General features: G+C 46.1%; 1 protein-coding gene across 2 annotated transcripts in view; it reads left to right on the top strand.

The window, feature by feature from the left end:
• ACOXL (acyl-CoA oxidase like) overlaps positions 1 to 18,670 on the top strand; it is a 1,650,624-nt gene that overhangs the window by 1,391,870 nt on the left and 240,084 nt on the right. The gene's annotated exons all lie outside the window — the stretch shown is intronic.

Genomic DNA, 18,670 nt, shown 5'->3' with positions numbered 1-18,670 from the left:
ACAAACGTTGTACCCAGTCTATGCAGGGATTTTGAACCTGTAGCCAAGGTATACGCAATATGATCCGAAAATAGGGAGCAGCGATTAAGTCGAAAGGGATCTTTTCCTAGTATCCCTGATGGGTGTTCAAGTACAAGGGAACGGTCTGTTCGATCACTGGACTGTGCATCAAGCAGTTTCCGTCAACTGCTCTGACTGGTTCTGGGCATATATTAGGGACCCGAGGAATCCCAACCTATTGGGCACAAGTGCTATCCATATAATTCCCACTAGACCCAGAATTAAACCATAATCTCGATCAACTGTATTTCTGGAGTGGTAATGCGTTCCCCAAAGTATACATGCAAGTTGTTTGTCTCCTAGTTAGGACCACAATGGTTAGGGGACTCAACCCACTAGTCCTTAGGTAAGGAGAGGCTTGCCGTTTCCCGACTTCTTGGCCGGATGTCAGGGACATGAAAGGATATAAGGGCCTGCTTGTCCTCAATATAAACAAAGGTTCGAGACATGGCATCTCTCACTTTCTTCTTGTGTTAAAGGGGCCCAAAAAGACCCAATTTGCATGGGTTCAGGTGAACTTTAGTATGGGTGGACCCCCCCCCCCCGTTGGCCGCTGTTGGGGAAAAAGAAGGTTCTATTCTGTTCTCCCCTGCGTTCAGAAAGGTAGACGTCGACCTGGAGATCGAGGTCTAACAAGGCTGTTAAGTCACTGGAAAGCGCAGGGACCACAGACATTGCGTCCTTAAGGTCTTCCGACAAACCCTTAAGACTGCTGCTTTCTTATGTTTGGGCCAATTGGTCTTGGTTGCCAGTTGATTAAAGCGGGCTAAAACTGCAAAAGTCCTTGTTTTCCATGAACCAGGTCCAACAACTCCAGATCATGGGCTTGGATCTTATGTCTTGTGTCGAAAACTTGACACATAGCAACCTACAATGTGTCCGTCATACAGGCATCATTAGGCTCCAAAAGTGGGTTGGCCCAAGTCTCTGCGAGACCCCCGTAGATGTGATATGATGATGGCTGCTTTGGTAACTGCATCAGGAAAGACTGTAGGTCTACATAGAAAATGTAGCTTGCACTGGTCTACCAAAGAATGCCATTTCATCGGATCTCCCATGAAGCGTTCTGGAGGACCTAAAGGAAACTCTGAGGGTAATACCAGTGGTACAGAAACCTGAAGCCTATAGGGGTTGGTTGTGGACTGGCCAGCACATTCATCATCTTAAGGTAAGGGATGTGGTATACTTGGAATGGAATCAATCCTCTGATTCAGCGTGGCATTAGTAGCAGACATATCAGCCGAAGCTGATCAAGGACTTGAATTAAGGTTGTGACGGGGTCGGCTCCTTCGTCCATGTCACCTACGGGAGGAGTAGGGCTTCTCAATCTGTCAGACTAGCAGAACAGCCAATAGGTATTCTCTTAACAAGAACCATCCCGTAGATGTTGAGACCTTTCTCCTGATATACCAGAGAAGAGAGAAATAACAGTACACTGTTCTCTCCGGGTTATCAGACAAAACGTGGAAATCAGAATACAGGAATGGTACCAGGGGTGTTCGGGGTGGTCATGGGTATACAGGTTCCCAGCACACTTCAGGAGAGGAAGAACATAGGTTGAAAATGTGACATATAAAGGCACAAGGATAGAATAACACAATTCTCCACTGGGTTCAACACCTTACCTGGTTTTCTCCTGATTAAGTTACTGATTCCCCTTCCTAGAATGCCAGTATAATGAAAAAAGTCCTTAGACCAGTGTCATGGCGACTGGCCAGGAACCACAGACCCCACAACATAGAGGGTCCAGTTGGACCCAGTCCTGGCTCCTTTGGCCCCAGGCTCATGAATAAGTGTGCACTGCACACTTTTAATGTTGTGCAAGGTGCTTGTCTCCCCTGCAGGGGCCTCCACATGCATCCAGTTCGGGCGTGTCCTTGAGAAGGATCTGGGCTGCACGTGCAGCATCCTTTAGGAGTGGCAGGGTGGGGCCATGAGTCAGAACTAATGGGCGTGGCCGTAGCCAGGCTATTTAAGCCTGCCCCGCCCACATGCAAGCGCTTTACATTAATCTGTTTATGGCAGTGTAACGCTCACCGCCGCCTTAGCACATCCTTACCTGCTTCCAACTAACGCAGCCTCAACGCATCCTTATCTTTTTCCAGCAACCGCAGCCTGAGCGCATCTTTACTTGTTTTCAGCTACCAGCCACAGCACTTACCCGGGAATCGGCTTACGGTCAGCATCATCGTAGACCCAGGCATTCTTCATCCGCCTGCAGACCTCCGGAACGCAGCGTTCACGCCAACATCATTCCACCACCAGCAATTTATCGGAAGACGGAACCTGCAAGAGAAAAAGATAAAGACAGGTTGGAATTGGCAAAAGACATGACTTTTAAAGTTGCGCTTTGACAAATCCTTGCGCTAGACCTTAAATTAACACTTACCTTCCATCGGAGCATTGTGAACTCTATTCTCTTCCATTGGGCCCCGCTTCATGCACTGCAACTACCGCTGGGCCGCATATCACCAATTGGGAGAAAGTGGAGGAAAGACATTATCAAAAGGATACGGACAATAATCAAGAATCAATACTACAATATCTTAAAAGCCATAAAACACTTACCTTAGGAGTGATTTAGACACAGCCGGTCTGGGCTGCCATGCACATGGGCCAGTGAAGGAACTTGGTCCATCAAACGCGCCCCTGCAGTGAGAAGCAGGACGGAGAGCTCCCCACCATCAATAAACAGGTGAGGCTATATGGGTTGGCGCATGCTCACCACATACTGGGAAGAAGGGTTTGAAAGAGACAGCAGACATATCGCAGCATTCTCACGCTCTCTCATCCTCACAGAGGCAATGCCAACAGCCAGTGCAGACCACAGCACACGAGCAGGGGAAGAAGCCTGATGAGGGGAATCCACTTCAAGGGAGGGCTGCAACCGTGCCCCAACGTCCCTGCAGAGACCAGGTGAGCTTAACAACCAGGGAACCACACAACGAAGTTGCCACAAATGGAAACCTGAGCAATATGTTCCAACGGGACCTCACCACGATGAAGACGGTCAATAAATGGGCTGATGATCCTGCTCCACAGTTTCACCAATGTACAAGTGTAGAACGGAAACGAGGGGGAGCTGAGTAAGGAATAAACCCCAAAAGAGGTTCCAGACAGAGTAACAAACAAAAATGGCAGTTGAAGGACAGAGGGCTCCAGATGGCAGACACAAGGCCTCAGAATTCACAAACAACACCCAACACGTTAAGCCAGGCAAACCCAGGGACAGGCAGAAGTTTCGAAAGAGAGTTCCAATAACCAGTTCCAATATTTAGACAAGGCAATCCAGGGACAAACAGAGGGTCAATGCCAAAAAACATAGAGACAGCAAAATGAACACAAGGAAATCTGAGCAGCAATTTACGGAGGAATGTTGAGAAGCGCAGTGCTGCTGTAAACGCCGGCTTTTCACTTCCTTCGTCACTGGCGTTCCGTGAGCCATAATCAACATCGCAGATGTGAATGCTGCCGTGACATGTTGTGGGCAGCTTTCTGGGAAGTGCAGTTCCTGCCGCGTTGTAACTGCCACAGCGAACGCCACTGTGCAAGGTGAGTGAGGGCTTGTCACGGCGGGAGGTGTCGCCTGACAATTCCTGCCACACAAAATGTATGTCTATGAGGACTCACACATTGCCTTGCTCCTAAGTTTCAAATGCTGTAGTGAGTGTGGCACAATTGGTGACAGATGTTTTCTTTTCAGGATGAAGGCTTAAAGCAGGAGTGGAGCAATGCTGTTGCTGCTTAACAAAAAGTAGATGTTGAAAGGCTGTTTACCCCACGGTGATGCCAGACTAGGGGGGCGTGTATGTGTCATTCTATTCAGCACCACCTTTGGTCGTGACCATTGTCATCTTCTGAATGCTCTGTTAAAGAAAACATGAAATACAACATACAGACTCTTTCTGGCTCTACTTTTAAGGTTGATTCCCAGACAGATGAGGGGAAGGAACAAATGAAAGATATTGATGCTATTAAAGACACAAGGGGGTTGCAGATGAGGGAGGACAAGGAAGGGAAAGTGCAGATGGTGGAGTGGGAGGCAGATCTTGATGGTGCTAATGTAAATACATTTTTTGAGGGTCTTTGTGTATGTTTCGCCTTGGAGAAAGGTTTTAGGCCTTGGGACTAAAGTGCAACTTTATTCTTCCCTTTATTGCTCCAGATGTCCCCCTTGTCTTCTTGGGTTCTTTTCACAATGCTAGATGCTATCTGCGCCCCTCATCTCAGCTAGGATTGCCGTTGGAAGCTCTCAGGGATCCTCTGTACACCACTTCTAGGGGTTGCATGGCAGCTCTGGTAGCGTCCCCTATTCTTAAAATGAACACAGCATTTCTATGAGGGGAAAGGTCAAGTGATTTGTGTGAGGAGCCAGGAATGAGGCTCAGATACAAAGAAGTCATATTTTTGATCAACGACTTTTATTTAAAAGGAAAGGGGGTGGGGAAATGCCTAAACACGAAGGGTCTGTCTATGTCAGAATGTTCAAAGCAAAACCGACCCGTGCCCAAAGTACTAATCTGGCCCTCACATTCCAAAAATGAAATCCTAAAGTGAAAAGGCTAATAGCTCTGGCCTTAAGTGGTTCCAAAATGTTCAAAAAGGAAAATGTGTTACTCCAAAATAAACGTTTTAAGAGGATAAATTTCCTTATTCCAGAGGGTGATTCCCTTCCCCTGGATTTCTCCTCCCTTGGTTGCTTACTCAACAGTGTCCACTCCTTGAGTTTGCTCTTGAGTGATAACAAAATGAGTGTACAAAACAACATGACTTTGTCTTGTTAGGATACCTGGTATACTCTCCTGGCAGGTTTTCACTCCTCTTCCCATGATCAACACAACCTTTTGCTATTCCTGATTTACTTTTCTCAGGACCTCTTTGATTCATATATTCCCTATGCAATGTTCAAGCCTGGTGTACTTTCCTACCAGGGCTTCCTTTTGTACACGCACTTTCAATTACCTGGTACAGTCTCCTGCCAGGGCTTTCTCGTATATCGTTTTTACACTTTAATTTTGCCTGGAAAACTTCCATGCCAGGGTTTTTCTCAAGTTGGCTCTGCTCACCTCTCCAAAAATGATAGTGTCTTGTTTCTGCTTTTTCTGACTTTATAGTTGCCTGAAATGTTATCCTGCCAGGGCTTCTTTTACATGTGTACCACAAACACTCACAAACTTGAAAGCCTTGTGGTTTCCTTCCGTGCCCTCTTTCAAAGAAATTCTCTCCCTCTCCATCTCATGTGCTTCATTAATATTTACTTGGTTTTGGCATGGCAGCCAATACACCCCAGTGTCCCCGCGTCCCCTGGGTGGACTCACTGACTTAGTCTTACGTATTCTCCTTCTCTCACATTAAGCCAGCAGCGGTTATTCAGCGTGTCCTCTTCGGTTGCTGTATCCGCTTCTTGGCTTCTCCATGTCCTGCGGTCCCTGCTGGGCTCCTCTGCTTTGTGTTTTTAGACTGCTGAAAGGGGAAGGCTGCCTCCAAGCACCTGTGAACACTGGCGCGCCCTCTATTGCCTTCTGGCATTCCTGCAGAGTGTTTCATCTCGCAGTCAGCTTCACTGTTTTTTGTTCTGAAGCCGGTCGGTTCCACGGCGCCCTCTCCAGCTTCACAGGCTCTCTGCTCATTTCGATAGAAGCAGCAGCTCTCCACAGTCCGCTTCTCCACTGGTTTATTTCTCCCAGGCACCGGTATGCACTTGCAATGACTAGAGCGCAGCCTGTGTTCCTGGCCTTTCTTGATCTTCATTCCTGCATTCATCTTTCTTGATGCAGTTCTTTGGTAGTTATGGGAATGGAAGTCCATTCTAGAATTTCTATAAGTGAAGTCTGGAACGTCTGGGGAATTGTTCTTTAAAGGTAGGTCAGTTGTAGATGACGTGTAGGTAGAGGCTGAGAAGGTGGTTTCATTAATTTTAAAAGGTAAGTCAGATTGTGATGACTTATATAAAACTTTCATTAGAAAGTCTTCAGCAATTTTCCTAAGTGGATGAGGGAAGGTGTTAGAGTATGCCATTAAGGCATTAGGCAGGGATGGGGTATCCTCAAAAGAATAAGGGGAATACCATGTATCATCCAATGGCGCATTATATTCTCCCAGAAGTTGTCTTTCCCCATAAAATCCTCCCTCATTTAGCAGCCCCCAGGGTCCGGATCAGGTTGCGGCTGTCGTCCCTTGGCCACACGGGGAGATGTCACCTCCAGGAAAGGAGGGATGATACTATCGAATTCATCACACTTGTCACATAATACTTTAATTTTACAACACGTTTTATCATAGTTTAAAGCATATAACAAAACAGAACCATAGCAGCACCTTCATCGACATAGTCCAAGAGACCCCCATTACGAAGCTTTCTCCCATTTGTATCATATCTCCTGGAATTAAGTCTGTCATCCCTGTGCATTGTACACTCCTCTTTCATATGACATACAAATATCCATGTCTGATACCCATTTGCTATATTTAATTATTCTATTTATTTATGGTTCTTGTATAGAGCACAAAACCCAGAGGTATCTAGGCGCTTTAGCTTAAGGATAGGTTACAGACTGTGCTAGTAATATACAAATACAAAGTTACAGGGCAAGCAGACAGGTGCCTGAAGTGCATAAGGTACATACTTAGGAAAACATAGAATACATACTTGGGACAGCTCACCTCTTATTATGTGGAGCTACATCAGGGTACATATAGGGACATATCAGGTGCATAGAATACATACTTAGGAAAGCTCACTTCTTGTTATGGGGAGCTACATCAGGGTACATATAGGGACATATCAGGTGTATACCATACATACTTGGGAAAGCTCACCTGTTGTTACGGGGAGCTACATCAGAGTACATAAAGAGGTGTATCAAGAGAGCGGGATACGCATTTAGGAAAGCTTGCCTTTTGATACAGGGAGCTACAACAAGGTACATATTAAGATAATAAGGTACATAGGATGCATGCTTGGGGATATGTTGAGTTGGCTAGGTGGGCCAAGCCTCTTAATACGGGGCAATCCAATAGATCAAATTGGAAGGTGCATAACAACAGTAGCAATACATTAATCGGGTCCATTATAGCACAGCGGGCAAATGCATAAGGTTACTACAGATAATATAATTTCATGATGCAGTAGTCCTACATGATATACCAGAGAGATAAGTAAGACATGTCGATGTAACGTGCTGGGCTCAGACCATGAGCCAGGTGAGTTGTACATAGTCATTGAAGGTGGGGTGGAATAGCAAATAGGCGAGGCGGCCAATGTTATTGACACAGTGTCGTGAATGGTTTCGGGAGAACACGGAGGCAGGAGTCATAAATCTGGTACATTTTAATTGCACTCGTACCGCAGGAGGCAAAGTGTGATGTGGGCTCGAGAGTGAGCTAACGGCATGTGGCGAGAGATCTTTCGTGGGGAATAAGCAGTGACCCCAAGACAGGCTGCACCAGATAGTGGTGCTCGAAGATAGGAGGAGGTCAGAGAGAGCGCATCTCTTGGACAGTAAAGGCGTCCCGGGAATCATCTATGGCCTCGTGTCGGTGAGGTCACATCAGGCTGGTGATGGCAAGTCCATGGAAAGGACAGGGAAAGGACAGCGTAGAGCCTTGAACTGCGGGCCTCTAAATGCGGGGCATGGCTTCGCCTCGCAGTCCGGCCATGCCTCGGCATTTGCTTAGGGCAGTAGCCAATCAGGCTAAGGGATCTTGTTAGGTGTCTCCAGGCAGCCAGGCAGCGTATGTGGGCGAAGAAAAAAATGCTAAAACACGGCGGCCATCTTCTCGTGCACCGGCGTCAACTACTGATTGATGGAGTAGCAGCAGGCTCTGTCCCACAGTTGGATAAGGGACATCCTGTCAGGTAGGGAGATGGGGGGGGGTGGAGACAGGGTAGAGCCTTGAACTGTGGGCCTTTAGATGCGGGGCACGGCTTTGCCTCACGGCTCGGCCGTGCCTCGCCATTTGCTCAGGGCAGTAGCCGATCAGGCTAAGGGATCTTGTTAGGGGCCTCCAGGTAGCCATGCAGCATAGGTGGGTGAAGAATAAATGCTGAAACACGGCGGCCAACTTCTCGTGCACCAGCGTCATCTACTGCTCGATGGAGTAGCAGTAGACTCTGTCCCACAGTTGGATAACAGAAATCCTTTCAGGTAGGGAGATTGGGGGGAAAAGACAGGGAAATTATATATCTAGGTGTATCTGGCTTATCCCACATCATAGCTATGTTTCTTTTAATCAATAGGCAATACTTTAATGCACTCGTTTTAAGCACACTTTGGTATGGTCAATAACTGATACAGGTGATGGTATTAGCACCTCCTCATTTAATTTCCTTTATCGGTGTCTGATTAGTAGTCATAACTAAGTTTGGTGGTAGTTTGCTTATTACAATTATATGTGACTAATGACACTGTGGAGATCTAATCATCTATATTCTTTGAGAAAGATAGGGATATTAAGTTCTGATTTGATTAACAATTGAGATATATGAATCAATGACATATTATATCTGACTTTGAAATTGTGAAACCAATCTGATTGTCTGCAATACTGATGTTGTGACTTAACATATTCACAGATTGTTTATATTTCTGCTCTTGAGGGAGGGCGGTTACCTGATATAAGTCGAGCTGTACAGAAACTGGAACTTAGCTGTTGCCTTTTGAAAAAAGCATTGTTGTAGAATTTCTTTTGTCGAAAATATAAATTTTGATTATGAACTGACCACTTATGTATCACTAATGTTTTCATTAAAAAATATCATAAAATGTTCTATCTCTAATTTGTGTACCTTACATTGAAGCATATTTGTATAACTGACTGTAATACAGTACATGTGGGTGCAGGGGACGCAAGTGTCTTAGACTTTAAGACACTATGGGCCTCATTACGAGTCCAGCGGTAACCACGGCGGTAAAACCGCATGGTTACCGCCGGACTCATATTACCATTCCGCCTCTGTGACTCCCGGAATTACCAGGGCATTACAGACCCGGTGTCCCGGGAGTCACAGAGGCGGAATGGTGTTAATCCCCATTTCCATGAGTCCTATAGGACTCAATGGGAATGGGTAAGTGGAAACACCGGTACCATCTCGTGATGGTGCCGGTGTTTCCACGTCCGCCTACAGACGGGAGGTGTTCAACCTTCCAGGTCAGACCTGGCGGGAAGATCACCTCCCGCCTGCAGGACTCGGGATCGGGCGGTCCGGAATTAACAGTGGCGGCAGGTTTACCGCCACTGTTAATTCCGGACCGCCCGACCCGTAATGAGGCCCTATCTGTTGACTTTCAACCAAGATGGCAGCCGTAGATATCAATGATTTTTTGAAGCGACCACAGGAATGAGTTCCCCAAATTCTCAACCACATCAGCTTGGGTTCAGCTGGTACTGGCATTCCCATAAACATCACCAATTTAGCTAGAGCTTGTTCCCAAAAGTGGCATATCAGCAGGCATCTCTCATATGATATGGAAAAAAGTACTATCTGCTCGGTTGCTTCTTAAGCATCTGCAAATGAGCCGCTCAACCACATCTAAAGAGCAACATACGCGAATAGTACATCCTATGTAATATTTTAAGCTGAATTAAGAGAAATCGAGAGGAAATCGCTACCTCTCTCTGGGACATCAAGGCCTCCAGCAGGTCCTTGGGGTCTGTGGCTCTCAACACCCATCTACACTGTGATGTTGTCACATAATACTTGAGGACATATGCTTTGTTTCTTACTAAAAAGATCATCCTGAACCAACCTTATGTGCTACATCTATTCTGTTGTGCTCTGATGTGGGGTCTTGATATGCTTTAGATATTAATGGAATACTCATCTGTTACATGCAGTGGCAAAGCATAGCTTTGAGTAATAACATGATAGTTTGCGATTTTTCACAGCTCAAGACATCATTTTGACTTTGGCCAGTGGAGTAACTTTGCTGAAAATGTTGGGAGGGGGACATGACATCTGAAGAAAAGGTGCCCCAGCCAAATGAATGGCGACACAATGGTGTGCCATGAAAGTTGGTGGGGGACAAGCACCCTTGTCCCCCCCTAAAATTACCCCCATGACTCTGGCATCCTGAACACTAAAATGCATGTTTGTCTCTGTAGACAAGTAGAAACAGGAGTTTGTCCCTGTAGGTCTTAACCTACCAGCCTTTGCCAAGTGGTAAAGCAGAAATTAAATCGTTGTCGGGTTGAGAAGCCATTTCAGTATTAGCAAGGCTCCCATTTGAGAGATTACTGTGTACTAGCAATATTTTCTCAGCTGTGATGTCATGCCTAGATTTACTTTGTTTAGAGTTTCGAACATTTGCTTAAAATCTGTAATCATTTTAAATTCAACCCTTGTTCTCCAGGCGGAGGTTCAACTGATTTGTAACTAATTTAGAAAAGTACTGATTCCCCTTCCTAGAATGCCAGTATAATGAAAAAAGTCCTTAGACCAGTGTCATGGCGACTGGCCAGGAACCACAGACCCCACAACATAGAGGGTCCAGTTGGACCCAGTCCTGGCTCCTTTGGCCCCAGGCTCATGAATAAGTGTGCACTGCACACTTTTAATGTTGTGCAAGGTGCTTGTCTCCCCTGCAGGGGCCTCCACATGCATCCAGTTCGGGCGTGTCCTTGAGAAGGATCTGGGCTGCACGTGCAGCATCCTTTAGGAGTGGCAGGGTGGGGCCATGAGTCAGAACTAATGGGCGTGGCCGTAGCCAGGCTATTTAAGCCTGCCCCGCCCACATGCAAGCGGTTTACATTAATCTGTTTATGGCAGTGTAACGCTCACCGCCGCCTTAGCACATCCTTACCTGCTTCCAACTAACGCAGCCTCAACGCATCCTTATCTTTTTCCAGCAACCGCAGCCTGAGCGCATCTTTACTTGTTTTCAGCTACCAGCCACAGCACTTACCCGGGAATCGGCTTACGGTCAGCATCATCGTAGACCCAGGCATTCTTCATCCGCCTGCAGACCTCCGGAACGCAGCGTTCACGCCAACATCATTCCACCACCAGCAATTTATCGGAAGACGGAACCTGCAAGAGAAAAAGATAAAGACAGGTTGGAATTGGCAAAAGACATGACTTTTAAAGTTGCGCTTTGACAAATCCTTGCGCTAGACCTTAAATTAACACTTACCTTCCATCGGAGCATTGTGAACTCTATTCTCTTCCATTGGGCCCCGCTTCATGCACTGCAACTACCGCTGGGCCGCATATCACCAATTGGGAGAAAGTGGAGGAAAGACATTATCAAAAGGATACGGACAATAATCAAGAATCAATACTACAATATCTTAAAAGCCATAAAACACTTACCTTAGGAGTGATTCAGACACAGCCGGTCTGGGCTGCCATGCACATGGGCCAGTGAAGGAACTTGGTCCATCAAACGCGCCCCTGCAGTGAGAAGCAGGACGGAGAGCTCCCCACCATCAATAAACAGGTGAGGCTATATGGGTTGGCGCATGCTCACCACATACTGGGAAGAAGGGTTTGAAAGAGACAGCAGACATATCGCAGCATTCTCACGCTCTCTCATCCTCACAGAGGCAATGCCAACAGCCAGTGCAGACCACAGCACACGAGCAGGGGAAGAAGCCTGATGAGGGGAATCCACTTCAAGGGAGGGCTGCAACCGTGCCCCAACGTCCCTGCAGAGACCAGGTGAGCTTAACAACCAGGGAACCACACAACGAAGTTGCCACAAATGGAAACCTGAGCAATATGTTCCAACGGGACCTCACCACGATGAAGACGGTCAATAAATGGGCTGATGATCCTGCTCCACAGTTTCACCAATGTACAAGTGTAGAACGGAAACGAGGGGGAGCTGAGTAAGGAATAAACCCCAAAAGAGGTTCCAGACAGAGTAACAAACAAAAATGGCAGTTGAAGGACAGAGGGCTCCAGATGGCAGACACAAGGCCTCAGAATTCACAAACAACACCCAACACGTTAAGCCAGGCAAACCCAGGGACAGGCAGAAGTTTCGAAAGAGAGTTCCAATAACCAGTTCCAATATTTAGACAAGGCAATCCAGGGACAAACAGAGGGTCAATGCCAAAAAACATAGAGACAGCAAAATGAACACAAGGAAATCTGAGCAGCAATTTACGGAGGAATGTTGAGAAGCGCAGTGCTGCTGTAAACGCCGGATTTTCACTTCCTTCGTCACTGGCGTTCCGTGAGCCATAATCAACATCGCAGATGTGAATGCTGCCGTGACATGTTGTGGGCAGCTTTCTGGGAAGTGCAGTTCCTGCCGCGTTGTAACTGCCACAGCGAACGCCACTGTGCAAGGTGAGTGAGGGCTTGTCACGGCGGGAGGTGTCGCCTGACAATTCCTGCCACACAAAATGTATGTCTATGAGGACTCACACATTGCCTTGCTCCTAATTTTCAAATGCTGTAGTGAGTGTGGCACAATTGGTGACAGATGTTTTCTTTTCAGGATGAAGGCTTAAAGCAGGAGTGGAGCAATGCTGTTGCTGCTTAACAAAAAGTAGATGTTGAAAGGCTGTTTACCCCACGGTGATGCCAGACTAGGGGGGCGTGTATGTGTCATTCTATTCAGCACCACCTTTGGTCGTGACCATTGTCATCTTCTGAATGCTCTGTTAAAGAAAACATGAAATACAACATACAGACTCTTTCTGGCTCTACTTTTAAGGTTGATTCCCAGACAGATGAGGGGAAGGAACAAATGAAAGATATTGATGCTATTAAAGACACAAGGGGGTTGCAGATGAGGGAGGACAAGGAAGGGAAAGTGCAGATGGTGGAGTGGGAGGCAGATCTTGATGGTGCTAATGTAAATACATTTTTTGAGGGTCTTTGTGTATGTTTCGCCTTGGAGAAAGGTTTTAGGCCTTGGGACTAAAGTGCAACATTATTCTTCCCTTTATTGCTCCAGATGTCCCCCTTGTCTTCTTGGGTTCTTTTCACAATGCTAGATGCTATCTGCGCCCCTCATCTCAGCTAGGATTGCCGTTGGAAGCTCTCAGGGATCCTCTGTACACCACTTCTAGGGGTTGCATGGCAGCTCTGGTAGCGTCCCCTATTCTTAAAATGAACACAGCATTTCTATGAGGGGAAAGGTCAAGTGATTTGTGTGAGGAGCCAGGAATGAGGCTCAGATACAAATAAGTCATATTTTTGATCAACGACTTTTATTTAAAAGGAAAGGGGGTGGGGAAATGCCTAAACACGAAGGGTCTGTCTATGTCAGAATGTTCAAAGCAAAACCGACCCGTGCCCAAAGTACTAATCTGGCCCTCACATTCCAAAAATGAAATCCTAAAGTGAAAAGGCTAATAGCTCTGGCCTTAAGTGGTTCCAAAATGTTCAAAAAGGAAAATGTGTTACTCCAAAATAAACGTTTTAAGAGGATACATTTCCTTATTCCAGAGGGTGATTCCCTTCCCCTGGATTTCTCCTCCCTTGGTTGCTTACTCAACAGTGTCCACTCCTTGAGTTTGCTCTTGAGTGATAACAAAATTAGTGTACAAAACAACATGACTTTGTCTTGTTAGGATACCTGGTATACTCTCCTGGCAGGTTTTCACTCCTCTTCCCATGATCAACACAACCTTTTGCTATTCCTGATTTACTTTTCTCAGGACCTCTTTGATTCATATATTCCCTATGCAATGTTCAAGCCTGGTGTACTTTCCTACCAGGGCTTCCTTTTGTACACGCACTTTCAATTACCTGGTACAGTCTCCTGCCAGGGCTTTCTCGTATATCGTTTTTACACTTTAATTTTGCCTGGAAAACTTCCATGCCAGGGTTTTTCTAAAGTTGGCTCTGCTCACCTCTCCAAAAATGATAGTGTCTTGTTTCTGCTTTTTCTGACTTTATAGTTGCCTGAAATGTTATCCTGCCAGGGCTTCTTTTACATGTGTACCACACACACTCACAAACTTGAAAGCCTTGTGGTTTCCTTCCGTGCCCTCTTTCAAAGAAATTCTCTCCCTCTCCATCTCATGTGCTTCATTAATATTTACTTGGTTTTGGCATGGCAGCCAATACACCCCAGTGTCCCCGCGTCCCCTGGGTGGACTCACTGACTTAGTCTTACGTATTCTCCTTCTCTCACATTAAGCCAGCAGCGGTTATTCAGCGTGTCCTCTTCGGTTGCTGTATCCGCTTCTTGGCTTCTCCATGTCCTGCGGTCCCTGCTGGGCTCCTCTGCTTTGTGTTTTTAGACTGCTGAAAGGGGAAGGCTGCCTCCAAGCACCTGTGAACACTGGCGCGCCCTCTATTGCCTTCTGGCATTCCTGCAGAGTGTTTCATCTCGCAGTCAGCTTCACTGTTTTTTGTTCTGAAGCCGGTCGGTTCCACGGCGCCCTCTCCAGCTTCACAGGCTCTCTGCTCATTTCGATAGAAGCAGCAGCTCTCCACAGTCCGCTTCTCCACTGGTTTATTTCTCCCAGGCACCGGTATGCACTTGCAATGACTAGAGCGCAGCCTGTGTTCCTGGCCTTTCTTGATCTTCATTCCTGCATTCATCTTTCTTGATGCAGTTCTTTGGTAGTTATGGGAATGGAAGTCCATTCTAGAATTTCTATAAGTGAAGTCTGGAACGTCTGGGGAATTGTTCTTTAAAGGTAGGTCAGTTGTAGATGACGTGTAGGTAGAGGCTGAGAAGGTGGTTTCATTAATTTTAAAAGGTAAGTCAGATTGTGATGACTTATTATATAAAACTTTCATTAGAAAGTCTTCAGCAATTTTCCTAAGTGGATGAGGGAAGGTGTTAGAGTATGCCATTAAGGCATTAGGCAGGGATGGGGTATCCTCAAAAGAATAAGGGGAATACCATGTATCATCCAATGGCGCATTATATTCTCCCAGAAGTTGTCTTTCCCCATAAAATCCTCCCTCCTTTAGCAGCCCCCAGGGTCCGGATCAGGTTGCGGCTGTCGTCCCTTGGCCACACGGGGAGATGTCACCTCCAGGAAAGGAGGGATGATACTATCGAATTCATCACACTTGTCACATAATACTTTAATTTTACAACACGTTTTATCATAGTTTAAAGCATATAACAAAACAGAACCATAGCAGCACCTTCATCGACATAGTCCAAGAGACCCCCATTACGAAGCTTTCTCCCATTTGTATCATATCTCCTGGAATTAAGTCTGTCATCCCTGTGCATTGTACACTCCTCTTTCATATGACATACAAATATCCATGTCTGATACCCATTTGCTATATTTAATTATTCTATTTATTTATGGTTCTTGTATAGAGCACAAAACCCAGAGGTATCTAGGCGCTTTAGCTTAAGGATAGGTTACAGACTGTGCTAGTAATATACAAATACAAAGTTACAGGGCAAGCAGACAGGTGCCTGAAGTGCATAAGGTACATACTTAGGAAAACATAGAATACATACTTGGGACAGCTCACCTCTTATTATGTGGAGCTACATCAGGGTACATATAGGGACATATCAGGTGCATAGAATACATACTTAGGAAAGCTCACTTCTTGTTATGGGGAGCTACATCAGGGTACATATAGGGACATATCAGGTGTATACCATACATACTTGGGAAAGCTCACCTGTTGTTACGGGGAGCTACATCAGAGTACATAAAGAGGTGTATCAAGAGAGCGGGATACGCATTTAGGAAAGCTTGCCTTTTGATACAGGGAGCTACAACAAGGTACATATTAAGATAATAAGGTACATAGGATGCATGCTTGGGGATATGTTGAGTTGGCTAGGTGGGCCAAGCCTCTTAATACGGGGCAATCCAATAGATCAAATTGGAAGGTGCATAACAACAGTAGCAATACATTAATCGGGTCCATTATAGCACAGCGGGCAAATGCATAAGGTTACTACAGATAATATAATTTCATGATGCAGTAGTCCTACATGATATACCAGAGAGATAAGTAAGACATGTCGATGTAACGTGCTGGGCTCAGACCATGAGCCAGGTGAGTTGTACATAGTCATTGAAGGTGGGGTGGAATAGCAAATAGGCGAGGCGGCCAATGTTATTGACACAGTGTCGTGAATGGTTTCGGGAGAACACGGAGGCAGGAGTCATAAATCTGGTACATTTTAATTGCACTCGTACCGCAGGAGGCAAAGTGTGATGTGGGCTCGAGAGTGAGCTAACGGCATGTGGCGAGAGATCTTTCGTGGGGAATAAGCAGTGACCCCAAGACAGGCTGCACCAGATAGTGGTGCTCGAAGATAGGAGGAGGTCAGAGAGAGCGCATCTCTTGGACAGTAAAGGCGTCCCGGGAATCATCTATGGCCTCGTGTCGGTGAGGTCACATCAGGCTGGTGATGGCAAGTCCATGGAAAGGACAGGGAAAGGACAGCGTAGAGCCTTGAACTGCGGGCCTCTAAATGCGGGGCATGGCTTCGCCTCGCAGTCCGGCCATGCCTCGGCATTTGCTTAGGGCAGTAGCCAATCAGGCTAAGGGATCTTGTTAGGTGCCTCCAGGCAGCCAGGCAGCGTATGTGGGCGAAGAAAAAAATGCTAAAACACGGCGGCCATCTTCTCGTGCACCGGCGTCAACTACTGATTGATGGAGTAGCAGCAGGCTCTGTCCCACAGTTGGATAAGGGACATCCTGTCAGGTAGGGAGATGGGGGGGGGGGGCAGGGTAGAGCCTTGAACTGTGGGCCTTTAGATGCGGGGCACGGCTTTGCCTCACGGCTCGGCCGTGCCTCGCCATTTGCTCAGGGCAGTAGCCGATCAGGCTAAGGGATCTTGTTAGGGGCCTCCAGGTAGCCATGCAGCATAGGTGGGTGAAGAATAAATGCTGAAACACGGCGGCCAACTTCTCGTGCACCAGCGTCATCTACTGCTCGATGGAGTAGCAGTAGACTCTGTCCCACAGTTGGATAACAGAAATCCTTTCAGGTAGGGAGATTGGGGGGAAAAGACAGGGAAATTATATATCTAGGTGTATCTGGCTTATCCCACATCATAGCTATGTTTCTTTTAATCAATAGGCAATACTTTAATGCACTTGTTTTAAGCACACTTTGGTATGGTCAATAACTGATACAGGTGATGGTATTAGCACCTCCTCATTTAATTTCCTTTATCGGTGTCTGATTAGTAGTCATAACTAAGTTTGGTGGTAGTTTGCTTATTACAATTATATGTGACTAATGACACTGGAGATCTAATCATCTATATTCTTTGAGAAAGATAGGGATATTAAGTTCTAATTTGATTAACAATTGAGATATATGAATCAATGACATATTATATCTGACTTTGAAATTGTGAAACCAATCTGATTGTCTGCAATACTGATGTTGTGACTTAACATATTCACAGATTGTTTATATTTCTGCTCTTGAGGGAGGGCGGTTACCTGATATAAGTCGAGCTGTACAGAAACTGGAACTTAGCTGTTGCCTTTTGAAAAAAACATTGTTGTAGAATTTCTTTTGTCGAAAATATAAATTTTGATTATGAACTGACCACTTATGTATCACTAATGTTTTCATTAAAAAATATCATAAAATGTTCTATCTCTAATTTGTGTACCTTACATTGAAGCATATTTGTATAACTGACTGTAATACAGTACATGTGGGTGCAGGGGACGCAAGTGTCTTAGACTTTAAGACACTATGGGCCTCATTACGAGTCCAGCGGTAACCGCGGCGGTAAAACCGCCTGGTTACCGCCGGACTCATATTACCATTCCGCCTCTGTGACTCCCGGAATTACCAGGGCATTACAGACCCGGTGTCCCGGGAGTCACAGAGGCGGAATGGTGTTAATCCCCATTTCCATGAGTCCTATAGGACTCAATGGGAATGGGTAAGTGGAAACACTGGTACCATCTCGTGATGGTGCCGGTGTTTCCACGTCCGCCTACAGACGGGAGGTGTTCAACCTGCCAGGTCAGACCTGGCGGGAAGATCACCTCCCGCCTGCAGGACTCGGGATCGGGCGGTCCGGAATTAACAGTGGCGGCAGGTTTACCGCCACTGTTAATTCCGGACCGCCCGACCCGTAATGAGGCCCTATCTGTTGACTTTCAACCAAGATGGCAGCCGTAGATATCAATGATTTTTTGAAGCGACCACAGGAATGAGTTCCCCAAATTCTCAACCACATCAGCTTGGGTTCAGCTGGTACTGGCATTCCCATAAACATCACCAATTTAGCTAGAGCTTGTTCCCAAAAGTGGCATATCAGCAGGCATCTCTCATATGATATGGAAAAAAGTACTATCTGCTCGGTTGCTTCTTAAGCATCTGCAAATGAGCCGCTCAACCACATCTAAAGAGCAACATACGCGAATAGTACATCCTATGTAATATTTTAAGCTGAATTAAGAGAAATCGAGAGGAAATCGCTACCTCTCTCTGGGACATCAAGGCCTCCAGCAGGTCCTTGGGGTCTGTGGCTCTCAACACCCATCTACACTGTGATGTTGTCACATAATACTTGAGGACATATGCTTTGTTTCTTACTAAAAAGATCATCCTGAACCAACCTTATGTGCTACATCTATTCTGTTGTGCTCTGATGTGGGGTCTTGATATGCTTTAGATATTAATGGAATACTCATCTGTTACATGCAGTGGCAAAGCATAGCTTTGAGTAATAACATGAT

The sequence above is a fragment of the Ambystoma mexicanum genome, chromosome 4p, assembly GCF_040938575.1.
Source record: "Ambystoma mexicanum isolate Mex_15411 chromosome 4p, UKY_AmexF1_1, whole genome shotgun sequence".
In the NCBI taxonomy this organism is placed as follows: domain Eukaryota; kingdom Metazoa; phylum Chordata; class Amphibia; order Caudata; family Ambystomatidae; genus Ambystoma; species Ambystoma mexicanum.
The sequence above is the reverse complement of the archived record's forward strand: the minus strand, read 5'-3'. Positions and strand labels throughout refer to the sequence as shown.